Source organism: Pan troglodytes, chromosome 1 (assembly GCF_028858775.2).
Source record: "Pan troglodytes isolate AG18354 chromosome 1, NHGRI_mPanTro3-v2.0_pri, whole genome shotgun sequence".
NCBI classification, from domain to species: domain Eukaryota; kingdom Metazoa; phylum Chordata; class Mammalia; order Primates; family Hominidae; genus Pan; species Pan troglodytes.
Window position 1 is genome coordinate 22,057,786 of NC_072398.2, and position 16,898 is coordinate 22,074,683.

The 16,898-nt window shown below is 38.0% G+C and overlaps 1 protein-coding gene across 31 annotated transcripts in view; it reads left to right on the forward strand.

Moving 5' to 3' along the window:
• Positions 1 to 16,898, forward strand: part of CDC42BPA (CDC42 binding protein kinase alpha) — a 329,589-nt gene that overhangs the window by 85,318 nt on the left and 227,373 nt on the right. For 3 of the 31 annotated variants that reach the window (XM_063791211.1, XM_063791217.1, XM_063791266.1), the window contains exon 3: positions 13,815 to 13,972. The exons of the other annotated variants lie outside the window; for them this stretch is intronic. The gene's annotated coding sequence lies outside the window, so the exon portion shown is untranslated. The remainder of the gene's footprint in view (positions 1 to 13,814; positions 13,973 to 16,898) is intronic. 31 annotated transcript variants of the gene reach the window in all.

A 16,898-nucleotide genomic window follows, 5' to 3' on the forward strand; every position in this document is an offset into this window, starting at 1 on the left:
AACGTGGTGAAATTCTGTAACATCTCTACTAAAAAAAAAAAAAAAAAAAATAGCGGTTCTAAGATGGCCAAATAGGAACAGCTCCAGTCTGCAGCTCCCAGCGTGAGTGACGCAGAAGACAGGTGATTTCTGCATTTCCAACTGAGCACATGGCACACCAGGACATCATATCCCGCACCTGGCTCGGAGGGTCCCACGCCCATGGAGCCTCGCTCACTGCTAGCACAGCAGTCTGAGATCGAACTGCAAGGTGGCAGAGAGGCTCGGGGAGGGGTGTCCGCCATTGCTGAGGCTTGAGTAGCTTTGAAGGGAGTAGTGCTTCTCCCAGCAAGGAGTTTGAGATCTGAGAATGGAGAGACTGCCTCCTCAAGTGGGTCCCTGACACACAAGTAGCCTAACTGGGAGACACCTCCCAGTAGGGGCTGACTGACACCTCATACAGCCGGGTTTCCCTCTGAGACGAAGCTTCCAGAAGAAGGATCAGACAGCAATATTAGCCGTTCTGCAATATTTGCTGTTCTGCAGCCTCTGCTGGTGATACCCAGGCAAATGGTCTGGAGTGGACCTCCAGCAAACTCCAACAGACCTGCAGCTGAGGGTCCTGACTGTTAGAAGGAAGACTAACAAACAGAAAGGACATCCACACCAAAACCCCATCTGTACATCACCATCATCAAAGACCAAAGGTAGATAAAACCACAAAGATGGGGAGAAACCAGAGCAGAAGAGCTGAAAATTCTAAAAATCAGAGCACCTCTTCTCCTCCAAAGGAACGCAGCTCCTTGCCAGCAACGGAACAAAGCTGGACGGACAAAGCTGCAGGCATCACGCTGCCTGACTTCAAACTATACACAAGGCTACAGTAAACAAAACAGCATGGTACTGGTACCAAAACAGAGATACAGACCAATGGAACAGAATAGAGCCCCTAGAAATAATACCACACATCTACAATCTGATCTTTGACAAACCGGACAAAAACAAGAAATGGGGAAAGGATTCCCTATTTAATAAATGGTGCTGGGAAAACTGGCTAGCCATATGTAAAAAGCTGAAACTGGATCCCTTCCTTACATTTTATACAAAAATTAATTCAAGATGGATTAAAGACTTAAATTTTAGACCTAAAACCATAAAAACCCTAGAAGAAAACCTAGGCAATACCATTGAGGCCATGGCATGGGCAAGGACTTCATGACTAAAACACGAAAAGCAATGGCAACAAAAGCCAAAATTGACAAATGGGATCTAATTAAACTAAAGAGCTTCTGTATGGCAAAAGAAACTATCATCAGAGTGAAAGGCAGCCTACAGAATGGGAGAAAATTTTTGCAATCTACTTATCTGACAAAGGGCTAATATCCAGAATCTACAAAGAACTCAAACAAATTTATAAGAAAAAAACAACCCTATCAAAAAGTGGGCAAAGGATATGAACAGACACTTCTCAAAAGAAGACATTTATGCAGCCAACAGACACATGAAAAAATGCTCATTATCACAAGCCATCAGAGAAATGCAAATGAAAACCACAATGAGATACCATCTCACACCAGTTAGAATGGCAATCATTAAAAAGTCAGGAAACAACAGGTGCTGGAGAGGATGTGGAGAAATAGGAACACTTTTACACTGTTTGTGGGACTGTAAATTAGTTCAACCATTGTGGAAGACAGTGTGGCGATTCCTCAGGGATCTAGAACTAGAAATACCATTTGACCCAGCCATCCCATTACTGGGCGTATACTCAAAGGATTATAAATCATGCTGCTATAAAGACACATGCACACTTATGTTTATTGTGGCACTATTCACAATAGCAAAGACTTGGAGCCAACCCAAATGTCCATGAATGATAGATTGGATTAAGAAAATGTGGCACATATACACCATGGAATACTATGCAGCCATAAAAAGGATGAGTTCATGTCCTTTGTAGGGACGTGGATGAAGCTGGAAACCATCATTCTGAGTAAATTATTGCAAGGACAGAAAACAACACCGCATGTTCTCACTCATAGGTGGGAATTAAACAACGAGAACGCTTGGACACAGGGTGGGGAACATCACGCACTGGGGCCTGTCGTGGGGTGGGGGGAGGGAGGAGGGATAGCATTAGGAGATATACCTAATGTAAATGACGAGTTAACGGGTGCAGCACACCAACATGGCACATGTATACATATGTAACAAACCTGCACGTTGTGCACATGTACCATAGAACTTAAAGCATAATTTAAAAAATTATTAGCTAGGCTTGGTGGTGCGTGCCTGTAGTCCCAGCTACTCAGGAGGCTGAGGCAGGGGAATCGCTTGAACCCGGGTGTCGGAGATTGCACTGAGCCGAGACCACGCCACTGCACTCCAGCCTGGTAACAGAGCAAGACTCTGTCTCAAAAAAAAAAAAAGAAAAAGAAAAAGAAAAAAGAAATAGAAATCAGTTAGCAGGATTGGACAGGAAGAGATAAATCTTTAAGTATTAATAGACCACCTACACATAAAAATGTATAGATGCAATAGATAAAAATTTTGTTAATAAGATAATTGAGTATTTTCAGTTAAGGGATCATCTTACAAAAATCAGTAGAATTCCTCTGTATTCAAAATAATTAACTAGAAGAGATGATGACACAAGATGTCATTCACAATAGCAAAAACAATCATGTCTCTAGGATCTAGGAATTAACCTAACAATGCATAAGATCTACATGGAATAAATTTTAAACTCTGTTACAGTATTATTCAAAAGACTTGAAAACCAGATACACCCTGTTCAAAGATAGTACAACATATTTGTAACGATGTCAGTTCTCCCTAATCTATAAATTCTATGAAATGTCAATCAAAATCCAGTGGAATATTTTGAGAAATTTGAACTATTAAATAATTTATGTGGAGCTTCTGATTCTGATTATGACACTTTTGCTTATATTACACCAGCTGTTCTGCTGAACAACTAGAAAACCTTGACTAAAGTATAAATTTATCTGTTTGAAGGTATAAGAACTATGAAATCAGAGAGGTAAACTCCCAACATTCAGCCCTACCTTTCTCTTTCAGGTAGTTGCCATTACCTAGGCAGTAGCAGAACAGCTAGAAATCTCATAGGCAGGAAAAACATAACTTGGAGTTCAGGTTTCAGTAAAGAGTAGGGCTCTGTTAAGTATCCTAGGTATTCAGTTTCGATCCTTGAAGGCCTATCACCTTTAGGTGTAAAGACAAATGGAAACGAGTCTGCCATTGTAAGACAGAAACTCAGTTGCAATCAAATCAGTTCTTAAGACTCCATGACAGGATAAATATGAAAATTACACCCAGGCACATAATCAGTAAAACTTCTGAAAACCAAAGATAAAAAATTTGTTAATACCTAGCAGAAAAAGGACATGTAATTTTCAGAAAGCAGTAAGACAGTTCACTTCTAACAGAAATGATAGAAGTTGAAGATAATGGAAAAATGGCATTTTAAAACTACTGAAAGAAGAAAAGCCATCAATCTAAGACTTTATGCCTGGCAGCAGTATCTTTAAATGAAGGCAAAAACCAGAAGATATTGCTGAAAGAAATTAAAGAAGACCTAGGCAAACGAAAAGACATTGCATATTCATGGATTTGAAGACTTAATATTTTTAAGATGGCAGTATTACCCAAATTGATCTACAGATACAGTGCAATCCCTATAAAAATTCAAGGTACCTTTCTGGTAGAAATGGACAAGCTGATTTTAAAATTTATGTAGAAATTTGAGAGTTCCAGAATAGCCAAAACAATTTTGAAAAAGAGCAAAGTTGGAGGACTCACACTTCCTGATTTCAAAACTTACTACAAAGCAATGGTAATCAAGGTTGTGTGGTACTGGCATAAGGCTCATATATAAATCAAGAGAAAAGAATTGAAAGTCCATAAATAAATTTTTACATTTATGGACTATTGGTTTTTGACAAGGGTGCTGAAACCAAGGAGGTAAAACAGTTTTTTTTCCAACAGTGTGGGGCAACTGGATATCCACATGTGAAAGAATGAAGTTGGACTCTACTTCATACCATATTCAAAAATTAACTCAATATAGATCATAGACATAAATGTAACAGATAAAACTATGAAACTCTTAGGAGGAAACATATGTGTAAATTTCTGTGACCTTGGCTTAGGCAATGGTTCTTAAATATGACACGAAATCTCAGGCATCAAAGAAAAAACAAAAAATAAGATTTCATCAGAGTTTAAAACTTTTGTGCCTCCAAAAAACACCATCAGGGAAGGAAAAAGACAACTCACAGGGTGGGAGAAAATATTTGCAAATCATGTATCTGATGAGGGCCCAGTGTCTGTGTTAAAAGAACTCTGCAACTCAGCAATAAAAGCACAACCTAATTTAAAAATTGATGAGTGATTTGGATAGCTGTTTCTCCAAAGAAGTTATACATATGGACAATATGTACATGAAAAGATGCTCAACATCACTGGTCATTAGAGAAATGCAAGTCAAAACTATAATGAGATACCCCTTCTCACCCACTGAGATGGCTGTAATAGGCAAGACAGTAACAAGTATTGATGAAGATATAGGGAAATTGGAAAGCTTATGCATTGCTGGTAGAATGTAAAATAGTGTAACCACTTTGTAAAGAAATTAGAGAGTTCCTCAAAATGTTAAACATAGAATTACCATATGATCCAGCAATTCTACTCCGAGATGTGTACAAACGCAAGAGAATTGAAAATGTAGGTACACACAAAAACTTGTATATGAATGTTCATAGCACCCTTAATCATAATAGCTAGGAAGTGGAAACACTTCAAATGTCCATCAACTGATGAATGCGTAAACAAAATGTGGTATATCTGTATGATGGAATATTATCTAGCCACACAGGAATGAAGAAGTACTGATACATGCTACAATATGAATGAGCCTTGAAAACATGTTGAGTGAAAAAAGTCAGAACAAAAAGCCACATATTGTATGATTCCATTTATATGAAATATCTGCAGGTTTGTTACATAGGTAAACGTGCTATGATGGTTTGCTGCTCCTGTCAACCCATCACCTAGGTGATTAAGCTCCACATGCATTAGCTGTTTATCCTGCTGGTCTCCCTCTCCCGGCCTGCCCCCACCTCCCCACCCCATAGGCCTCCCTGTGTGTTGTTCCCCTCCCTGAGTCCATGTGTTCTCATTGTTCAGCTCCCACTTATAAGTGAGAACATGCAGTGTTTGGTTTTCTGTTCCTGTTAGCCAATAGAACAAGTAGACAAGAATCAGTAATGGATAAAGGATATGAACAACCTCAACATAATTGACATAGAACATTATACTGAATCACTGATGACTACTTGTTTCTTGTTCAGTACACATGGAACATTTATCATTTACTAGTGTATAGACATGCAGTTGATTTTTTTTTTAATATGGACCTTGTATCCTGTAACTATTGTAAATCCACTTAGTTTTAGGACACAGTTTTTGTATATGGTCCCGTGTTAGATTTCCACCTTCTATCTTGTCTAACCTTTATTTCCTGTCTTTACCAGTTTTATGGTCACCAGAGGGAAAATTCAAAGTCTCCAAAGTTTGGCAGAAAGCATCAGAGTGAAGGCCGGCTATGATGCCTGGATATCCATTAGTATTCTTAGATGCTCTTAATTTTGATGCCATGCCAGTTTCTTTCATCTCACTCAGAAATGTATTTAAATGGTTATTTTAACAATTTCTCACATTTATTGATATATAGGAAAGTAATTCAATGTATCTGATCTTCCATACTGACAGAAGTTGAAGTTTTTGTTTTTTCATATGAATGTTAGTCTCAACTTGTCTGCTTAAAAAAGTGTTATTTTCATTGGGATAATTTGAAATTTACAGATGAAAGGAGAATTGAAGTCCAGTCCTCTTTGGATTACAATGTGATTTATAAGTTCAGAGAAGAGAGATGGCCAGTTTTATAAACTTTTTACTTGTTTCTTATGTTCCTTACTAGATTTTTTTGGTAGCTGTTGACGGGATATTTTCTACTATGTTTTTTTCTTTCTTTTTCTTGAAAAATATGAAAGGCATTTATTTATATATCCTACTTCATTAATATTAATTACCTTTGTTACCAGCTACCTTAACAAATTACCTTGTTTCTAGTAGTTTCCTTTTTGTTTGTTTTATACTTTTTTAGTTATGCAATTGTGTCTTCTACCAAAAATAATAAAATTTGGAGTCTGTACATTGAGTTTCCCTATTAGCTCTCTTGACTCCTTGAGTTTTTATTTTCAGCTTTAACTCTCTATGTAATTGCTCTTACCTGTGCATTAATTTTATTCTGCAGTGTAGTTTCTCCATTTTCTTTTCTCTCCATCTAACCCTATTCTGTTCATCCTTAGATTTCAGGAATTCTTTAAAATATCTAATCAGCTGATGTTACTCTTACTACTTTCCAGTTTATTATGGTTTATTTTTGACAACTTATATTGTCTGTCATCTCATGAGCTTGAAGGTGGGAGGGAAGTAAATGAGGGTCCCTAGTTTGCCATCTCAAAACAGACTCTATTTAGACTATTTAAATACTAACTTAAAAAGAAAACATCAACAAAAGTCAATGTTCCTGGCTCTTATTCTTCAGTAACTGAATATTTCTTGGCTGGTCTTCGCAGCTGAGGTTCTTTATACTGCTTCAGTGTTTCTGTCCTTTGAGAACTTCAAATCTTTCCTGTTTCTGCCTCTACATGTCATTGATGAAAGTCTTCATTCCTTGTACCATAGATCCTGGAAGTTTTGATACTTTCCATCTATGGACTATGATATAATTGCATCCTGTTTGAGCTGTAAGGAGGTGAGGTTCAAACCTCTTCTCTTTGCTTCTGGGTTTTAACTAGTATACTAGAGCTAGATCAGGTTCAAAATTACCGGATTTTCTGTTAAAAGGGATCAAGACTTAAACCTGGAGCCAAACTGGAGATTTCCAATTATTTTCTCCTAAATGCAAAGTTGGGTTCTGACTTGGAATCTCGGAGTAGACTCCAAGTATATGTATCCAGCTAGCTGACTTAAGGTTTCCAGCCAGCCTTACAAACCAATTGGCTAGTGGAACAGAGAACAGTATTGAAATATGGGCATCCAGGCCAATTGCGATGCGAGAGGACAGATCTTGAGTCCTAATCCATTTGAGTTTATTACAAGGACAGAAGTGAAGTGAAAGGGAATTACTCATTTTTGTTTTTCAACATTTGCCTCTTGAATCAAGAGAGAGGGTGGAGCCTCTCTTGCTTGTGAGGCAGGGTGTTTCCACATACTCGTAACTTGAACTCTAGGAAGAAAAAGGTAGCAGGATAAATTTTACAGAAAAGGGAAGTAGAGCAGCGTGCTTTGCCCAAGCACTCATCTCCTTTGATACAGTTCCTTCAGATACTTTGAAATGACTAATGCATTATATTTAAGGCCACTAGTACTAGTCATTGTGTTTTCAAGGAAATCAGAGGTATTCCCTGCTTCACTAAATGTATTTGTCATGACCAATTGCTTCTTTAAAATTATCCCATATTTGGAAATCGGTGAAAGAATTGCGGCAGAAAGAAATAAGTGAAGGAACTGAATACAAGAATAAAGTCAGGAGATGAATGAGTTTATGAAAATGGGAATAAAGATATAAAATACTTTTATTGTTCTAATGGGGAGATGAGAACACCTATACAACTTCTTCCTAGTATTTATACTTAACAACTATTAAATTCCTTATTTATGTGTTTAATGTTTGTGTTCACCAATAAAGTGCAATCTCTGTGAGGTCAGGGAGTGAATTTCTCTTATTTGTTTTATTCCCTACTTAGTGCTTTTAAATGTAATTTTTTAAATCAAGGGCTAAAAACAGGAAAATGGAGTTCTTTTTTTCTTTCATGCTTCCCTCTTTTGAGTAATGAAAATAATACTTATTAATCATCTACTGTAATCCAGTAATTTACATGCCCTTGAGTAGGGTTGCAGTTTAATCAGCAAGGGGAAGAGGTACACAGGATTGATACCCACTTCTGTAATTTGAGGGATATTTTTCCAATTTTATTTCTATTCACAGGTAACAAAATTGATGTAGTTTTATAAACATTAATATAATGAACTTTTCTTACCAAATATTTAGTCTTTTTCCCATGTATTGAAATATTTCTTTGTAAATCTGATTTCTTATGGCCCCAAAGAAGTCCATTATGTGGATATTTGATAATTTACTTAACCATTTCCTTATTGTTAAGCTAGAATGTGTGCTCCATGAATATAAAGATTTTTTTTCCCTCTGTTAGCTCATTGCAGTTTCCCAGTACCTACAACAGTGTCTAGTGCGTAGTAGGTGCTCAATATGTATTTGTAGCATGAGTGAAAGAATGTGCTCTATTTTTTCCATATTATAAATGCCTTATAAAACATTTTTGTACCTAATGCTTTCACTACACTTCAAATGATTTTCTAAGAATAAATTTCTAGAAGAGGACTTGCCAGTTGAAAAGACATAGAAAAGGTTGTATGATTTCAAATTAGTTTTCTAATCCACAATAATGTTATCTGTGGCTATTTTTCTTTACACTTTAATTTTATAAATTTTCTATAACATATTAGGATTAAAAGAGTTATTTTTTTTCTTTTAAGTACATTTCTATTTATTCAGAGAGCAGTGAGCAGTCTTCTAACTGGAATATAAGGTTTTTGTTGGTGGTGGTGAAAGATGAGGCTTGAAAGGTCACAGCTGGGTGTGGTGGCTACACCTCTAATCCCAGCACTTTGGGAGGCCGAAGTGGGTGCATCACCTGAGGTCAGGAGTTCGAGACCAGCCTAGCCAACATGATGAAACCCCATCTCTACTAAAAATACAAAATTAGCCGGGCGTGGTGGCACGCACCTGTAATCCCAGCTACTTGGGAGGCTGAGGCAGGAGAATTGCTTGAACCTGAGAGGCAGAGGTTGCAGTGAGCTGAGACTGCACCATTGCACTCCAGCCTGGGCAACAAGAGCGAAACTCCATCTCAAAAAAAAAAAAAAAAAGGAAGAAACATCACTTGGGCAAAGCAGTGAATGGCTTGGTATGCTATGCTAAGGACCTTTATTCTGCAGGAATCGGAGTCCTATAAACTATTAATAAGCAGAATACAAAAACTTCATAAAATAAAAACAAAATACAAAAAAGCAGAGTACAGATGCCACCTGTCTTTTGAAAGTGTTATGTCCCAGTGAACCCACTGTAAATTAAAAATAAGTCTTGAAGATGCATTTAATATACCTAACCATCATAGCCTACCTACCGTAGCCTAGCCTACCTTAAACGTGCTCAGAACACTTATGTTATTAGCCTACAGTGGGGCACAATCATCTAGCAATACTGTACAGTGTAGAGTATCGGTTGTTTGCCCTCATGACTGCGTGAGAGCTGTGGCTCGCTGCAACTGACCAGCATCCTGAAAGAGTCTCATATGGCTTTCTATTGAATTCATGTTGTTTTTGCACCATCTGTAAAGTCGAAAAATTGAAAAATCATCAGTTGAACTATTGTAAGTTGGACATCATCTATAGTGGTATAGTTAGAACTCTTCTAGAAAGGTAATAGTGATAGTGCTGAGCAAGGATTGGTTAGAGAAGGGGACAAAGGGAGGTGCTAGATTTCTCACTCTCTAGTCTCCATATCTCACCAGTCACCGACTCAGTATTTCTTCAGTTTCTTCCTCTTTTTCTTAGTTAGATCTTCTCACCTCAATTACTGCTATAACTTTCCAATGTCTTTCCCTGCCTTAAAACCATTCTCCACAGAGCTGCTAGAGTGATCTAGCTAAAACTATCTGCGCAGAATGGTTCCCCTGTTATCTGTATTTTTAAGGTTCTAGTTTATTAACATGACATACAGCTTCTCTGCTCTTTGGACCCCTCAGCACCATTTCTTGCCACTCCCTGTTGTGCTCTTTATGTTCCTAGGAAAGGAAACTGCTTATTGTCCTGTATATCTTCTCCCCCACACATATTTCCTGCCTGTGTGCCTTGCTTATGCTGTCCCTACTTCCCAAACTATCCCATCCTCAGTCACATCCATTTCACTCCCCTTTTTTCTGGAGTTCACTGTGTAAGACTCAGGTGTCAGCCACTTCATTTAAAAAACTTTTAACATACATATTCACATACTATACACTTTCCTCCTCTACTCCCACTTTGGGGTCAAGGATCTCTCTTCTTTACTTTTTATAGGACCCTGATTTTTCTCTCTCCTTTCCCTGTAGTACTGTTATGGTACTGTCTGTGTACTACTGTTTAGGTGTGTTTTGCACAATGGACTGTGAGAATTTGGGGGGCAAGAACTTGTGGGGGCCAAGGGTCCAGCCCTTGTTATTGATCCAACCTTTGGCTCTCTGAAAGTTTGCTGAAAAATTAACATGCAAAAGGCAGATTAATAAGAGAAAAGGCATACAAATTTATTTAACATGTATCCATGGGAACCTGTATGATGACCCCAAAATACAGGGGAAATTGCCCATTTTTATACTTAGGTTCAATAAAGTATAGACAGCTGTGTAGAAATGTGATTGGAGAAGAAAAAGGGTATGATCTAATGCTAACAGACTGAGTGGGGAAACCCAGCAAGGCCTGTGTGTCTAAAGTCTTCTTGGCCTCTCTGTGCAGCATTCCTTCCTTCCAGGTATGGGGCAGGACCCTCTCTGGAACGGGGGTGTGATGACCTACAATGAAACAGGTAAAATCTGATAGTTTTGTTGTTGTTGTTGTTTCTTTGTTTGAGACAGAGTCTCGCTGTGTCCCCCAGGCTGGAGTGCAGTGGCGTGGTCTTGGCTCACTGCAACCTCAGCCTCCCGGGTTCAAGCCTTCCTCATGCCTCAGCCACACGAGTAGCTGGGACTACAGGTGCCTGCCTAATTTTTTTGTATTTTCAGTAGAGATGGGGTTTCATCAAGTTGGCCAGGCTGGTCTCGAACTCCTAACTTTAAGTGATCCGCCTTCCTTGGCCTCCCAAAGTGCTGGGATTACAGGCATGAGCCACCATGCCCAGCTATTTTTTTAAAGACAAGGTCTCATTCTGTCACCCAGGCTGGAGTGCAGTGGTGCAATCACAGCTCACTGCAGTCTTGACCAAGCTCCCATCTCAGCCTCCCAAGTAGCTGGGATCACAGGCATGCACCACTATCCCTGGCTAATTAATTTTTTTTTTTTTTTTTTTTTTGGTAGAGATAGGGTCTTCCTATGTTGCTCTGGCTGGTCTCAAACTCCTGGGCTCAAGTAATCTTCCCTCTGCAGCCTCCCAAAGTGCTGAGATTATAAGCATGAGCCACCATGGCTGGCAATAATTTCTTTGTAGCCAGTTTTTATACCAAAAGGCTGAGGGAAAACTAGAGTAATATTTTTAGGTTTTATGGCTGGCTTTGAGGAAAGGGAGTTCTAGTTTCTGTGACCTAGAGAAGAGGGATTCTAGTTTCTATGGCTTACCTTGGGGGAGAATGGGACTGAGAGACAGAGCAGGAGAAGGTCAAAGAAAAACTTCTGTGTCTAATGCAGCTGAGTCCTTCATTTTGGAGTATTGTTTTCTGAGCCCAACAAACTTTTTATTCAGCTTTGTGTTCTCAGCAGTTAGCATAATGTATAGCATATAGTAATGTGGTAAAAAAAAAAAAAAAAAAAAAAAGCCTATTATTTTTCTGTTGAAATAATGAGGCCTTGAACTAGGCCAGGGGTAGTGGGAAGGGAGGGTGGGTGGGAGAAACATTCAAAAAAGTCAACTTTGGGTGTTAGTGATAAGTTAAAGGTATGTAATTTATAGATGATGAGATTTGCAACTTGAGTGAGTTTGGTATACAGATTGTTGACTTCTTAAATTTAAGACATTTGCTGAACATGCTAGAGAGATGACCAGTAGGCAACTAGAAATAAGGGTATAGATAGTAAGAGATAGGGATTTAGGAGTTGCCAGCATATTGGTATTAACTGAGACTTTGGAATAGATGTAAAAAAGGTGGAGTAGAGGAGATGTAAAAAAGGTGGAGTAGAGATCCTTGGGGAACAATATTTAACAGGTTACAGCAAAAGAAAAATTAGAGAAGTATATTAATTGTCAGCAGTGTCCAGTAATGAAGAAAGGGTAAAGCAGATGAGAATTGAGAACAATTTATTTGGAAATTAGACAGTTGTTATTGAACTTTGAGAGAATAGTTTCAGTCTAGTAGAGTGAAATAGAAATTAGATTGAAATAGGTGTTTGAAAGAGGTTGAGAAGCAAACAAATGATGAGCAAGTGGAAAAAGCAAGCATGTACTACTCTTTCAAAATGTGCTTTTTGGAGAAATGTGTTGTGGAAAGGGATGTGGTATCAGTTCCTTGAGGAAAAGGTAAAATGGGGGTGACGTTTTTGTTCATATTTTTGTTCTTGGTTGGGGAATGGTCTTGGAAAAGTTTTTCAATTGATATCCAGGAGAAAGGGGATTGAAAGCAGGAAAGAAATTTTTAATGGAATAAGGACAGGAAGGGAAGGAAGGAGAGGGTTTGGGATCAAGATGTCAAATGATACTGTTAGCCCTGAAAAGTGGTAGGGTTCAAAAGGAAAAGAGGTATGGAAGCACAAAAACATTTAGAGTTGGCATGAGGGAATGTAAAAGGTCTGTTATCTATAAAGTAGGCAACCAGGTCATTAATTGCTGGTGAAGAGTAGATAGGACAGGAATGGGATAGTTTGTGGTGGCAGGGTGGCACAGGACATTTTGGAAGATTAGTAAAGTTCTGTTGAGAGTGATAGAATTAATGTTAGGACTGCAGGTAGATTTGAGGGTTCAGCTGAGATTGAGCTATGGAAATAAAAAGCAATAATAAAAAGACAAAGTATATATATATTCTTATATATATTATTCCTTACATAATATATATTTCCTTATATATAACCTTATTTTATATATATCCATATATGTATGTGTGTGTGTGTATATATATATATATATAAAACATGACTTTTTTTCATTAAAGAGACTGAAGAAAAAAAGGGATTTGAAAAATTACTTGTAGTTGCTCATTAGGATATGTAAGGCAGTTAGTTAAGGACAGCCAAATTTGCTCTACTGTCCTGATACTTGGAAGAATTAAAGAATGGGGTACAGGGCTGGGGAGTTGGTGGCAGCAGAGAGCAGTCCAGCAGTCTGTCAAGTCCTGCCTGGTCACAGGTCAGTGCCATTTAAACCTCCAGGATCAAGTCAGAGCACTTGATGCATGACTGATAATATTTGAGATTTAGTGTGAGGTGTCTTTTTAAATATTTTTTTGGTGTGTTCTTGCTGTATGTGTGTACTGATTAAAATATGTAAAATAAAAGCAACAGGTTGCTGGTAATTAACTCTGTTATTTCAAGACAGAATTGATTTTGTATAGAAAGGTAGTATTGGCTGGATTATGAGCTTTACTGCTTATTCATTCCTGATGAAAATATCTCTGCTGGGCTTACATACCCTGTAGTGTTTATGAACTAGTAGGTTTAGAAATGAAGAGACCCTAGAGAGATAATCATTTCCTCCAAGATGTTTTGTCTTCTACCAGGAATTTGTCAATAGATATATAGGCCCAGTGGGTAGGCTCACCTCTGCATGAATATTTGATAGGAGCATTTCTATCAGTTATGCTCTTTCTTAAAAAAAAACATGAAAATAAACACATCATTTATGTAACTCTTATAAGAAATGCATAAATCGTGGGAAACAGTGAGCAAGATATAATTGAAATTCAGCAGCTCAGTGAGTTACGAACCTTCTCTCTACAACTCAATTGTGTTAGTTACTGCTTAACTTAACGCTGGGTTTTCCTTTTTGCTTTCAGGAAAACCTTTAACTTACGCCCTGGGTGTTGCCTGTCAACAGTTTCCTGGTGGCTCACCGCTTCTGCCTGCTCCAGCCTTGCTCCGGCAGCTTCAAGGCTTCTGGGCTTCAGAGCTTGTTGTGAAAGCTTGCTGCTTTGGCCTGCTACCCCTGCTTCAGGTGTCAAAAGCTTTTAATTAGCTTGCTTCCTCTAATTACTATAACTAGGCCCTTATGTGTCTACATAATCCAGTTCTAGGGTCTGAAAGGAGAATTACCTTTAGCCATTCATTCTTCTTTAAAAGATCTTTTACTTTGGCTCTCCTGGCATTCATGGGAGAGTAAGAAGTTATATTGCATGATTCACCTTTGATGGTGCTAGTCTTCAGTCTGTAGGGGCAAACTGGTGTGGGCATACTGTATTTTATAGCCAGTGTTTGTTCTGATTGGTTGATGCCCATGCTGTCCCAATTTTAAAGTATTTTGACTATTGCTACTGAATATATAAATTGTGTCTCCATAGAAAGGATATCTCTAGCTGGTTTAATAAACTCTTTGTAGTGTTTTTAGTTTGCTTATTAAAGATAATATTTAGTTCCCTCCCCCATTTTTAATAAATATTTTGAACACAAATTGGTCGCTCACAGAAGTTTTTAAAAATGCAGATACAGTGATTTCTATACATTTTGTAATGATCACCATTAACATGTGTCAATAGGTATCAGAATTACAGGTATGATGAATGGGAAGAGCTCTTCAGTACTTATATAACTATTCAGTACTTGGAGTAGTAAAGTATACTAGCTCTCTTATCAGACAGCCAGGTACATATTCTGGTTCTATTACTTATTAATTTTGTCACTATGAGTAAGTTAATTAACTTCTCCAAACATTAGTTTACTAATTTAAGTGGGGATTGTAGAATCTGCTTTAGATTGGTGTAAGGATTAAATGAGGGGTAATATATGTAATATGCTTAGCCCAGTGCTAGGCACAGAATAAGCTTTTTATAAATAAGAGTTATTTTTTGTTATTATTATTAATCATAAATGATAGTAGATGATATGTAGGGGAAATTAAAAGGTGAAAAAGACAATAAGTAATGAGCAGCAACAGACAAAAGATATTAAAGGCCAAGTTGTGGAGTCAGGACTTCGATGCCTGTTAAGAGAGCAGAGTGAGCTGGAATAAGCTGATAGATGTTTAATAAATCACAAAATACACAGTTGTATCTCTTTTGTCATAATACCTTATTTTTGAGTTTTAGTGTCAGTTTAGTTGTATACTTGCAGCTGAGAATATTGATGCCGTAAACTTTGCATGTATACACACCCACATAGATTACCAGTCATTCATCATTAATTCAGCTAATGTTTATTGAGTAGCTATAGATTCCCAATTACTAGGTGTGTACTAGTGAACAAATAGGAAAAAAAAATCCCTGCCCTCATTAGCTTATATTGTAGTGAATGAAGCAAACAATGAACAAAGTACTTAAATAGAATACATAGTTCATGAAATAATGACAACTAATGGTAAAGGGAAGCAAAGAAATGGGTTAGAAAATGTCAAGGGGTAAAGTGACATTTCATTGAAGGAGTGAGAGAGAAAGCTGTGTGGCTTCGTGGGGCTAGAATATTCCAGGCCTAGGGATCAACAAGTGCAAAGGCTAGTTGGGATTGAGTGTGGTGATCATTATAGCTGGAGCATAGTGAACCAGGGGGAGAGTAGCACGAGGTCAGGGAAGGTGGAGGGCCAGAACATGTTGGCCCTATAAGGCATAGTAAGGATTTTGACTTTTACTTGGAGACAGATGGGAAACCATTGGAAGCTGTGGAGCAGAGGAGTGTCATGATCTGAGCTACATTTCAAGAGGATCAACTGTGGCTTCAGTGTTGAGGATGGGTTGTGGGATGAGAGGGCAGAAGTAGTAGAGAGGTCAGGTAGGACAATCCAGGCAAGATTTTCTTTCTTTTCTTTTTTTTTTTTTTTTTTGAGACAGTCTCACTCACTTCAGCCCGGGCTGAAGTGCAGTGGCGTGATCTCGGCTGACCACAACCTCCGTCTCCCGGGTTCAAGCAATTCTCCTGCCTCAGCCTCCCTAGTAGCTGGGACTACAGGCGCCCGCCACCACACCCAGCCAATTTTTGTATTTTTAGTAGAGACGGGGTTTCATTATGTTGGCCAGACTGGTCTCGAACTCCTGACCTCAGGTGATCCACCCACCTCGGCTTCCCAAAGTGCTGGGATTACAGACATGAGCCATGTAATGGTAGCTTGGAATGGGTTGGAACAGAGGAGATACGGTGAATGAATTCTTGCTATATGCAGGAAGACTAGATTTATAGAACTCCGTGGCAACTGTTTCTGTATTCTACAACCTGTAACTTAAGAATGAACATAAAATACTGTTACAGCATTCTGTAACTGCAATTTGTAACTAGTTTGTAGCTTCAAATGATAATACATTCTGTTTAAGAACTGATTTGTATACATTTGTCACTTAGTGATTATTTCTGTAGTGTTTACAGAAATAATTCTTGAATTATTATTACAGGTTTTCTAACATCATGTTTTTACTATGAAGTCTTTCAAGACATTGCTAGTGTTTTTAAAAATATATCTTTGTTCTGTGTTAAACTGTAGTCTTGCAGTTCATACTAAATGTACTTTTAATTTTGATCAAGCTAAACAAGAAAGGACATTTTAACAGACTACACTGTTATATGTTAAGCTGTGGTTCTTGAAAGTACAGGACCTGAGGTTAGAGTTCTAAGAGAATCCTCCTCTTCTTGATTTTTAGCTACTGAAATGAATATCAGTATGACTTGCAGTGTTAAAGGAGAAAAGCAAGATCAGTTTGATTTTATTGTATTACTTTGTAAGCCTCATATTCTTTTCTCATCATTTATCAATTCAATAATTCAAGAATATTTCCTGAACTGACTTTTATTTCACCACACTCACCTTATTCCAGAAAAGATTTTAGGTAGCTCATGAAACTGTTATAAGATAGCTTTGAAAATGTTTTCCACCCTGCAGCAGCATGGCATTCCTGATGACCACATACATGTGTAGTCTCATTTTAGCCATTATCAGCTATACC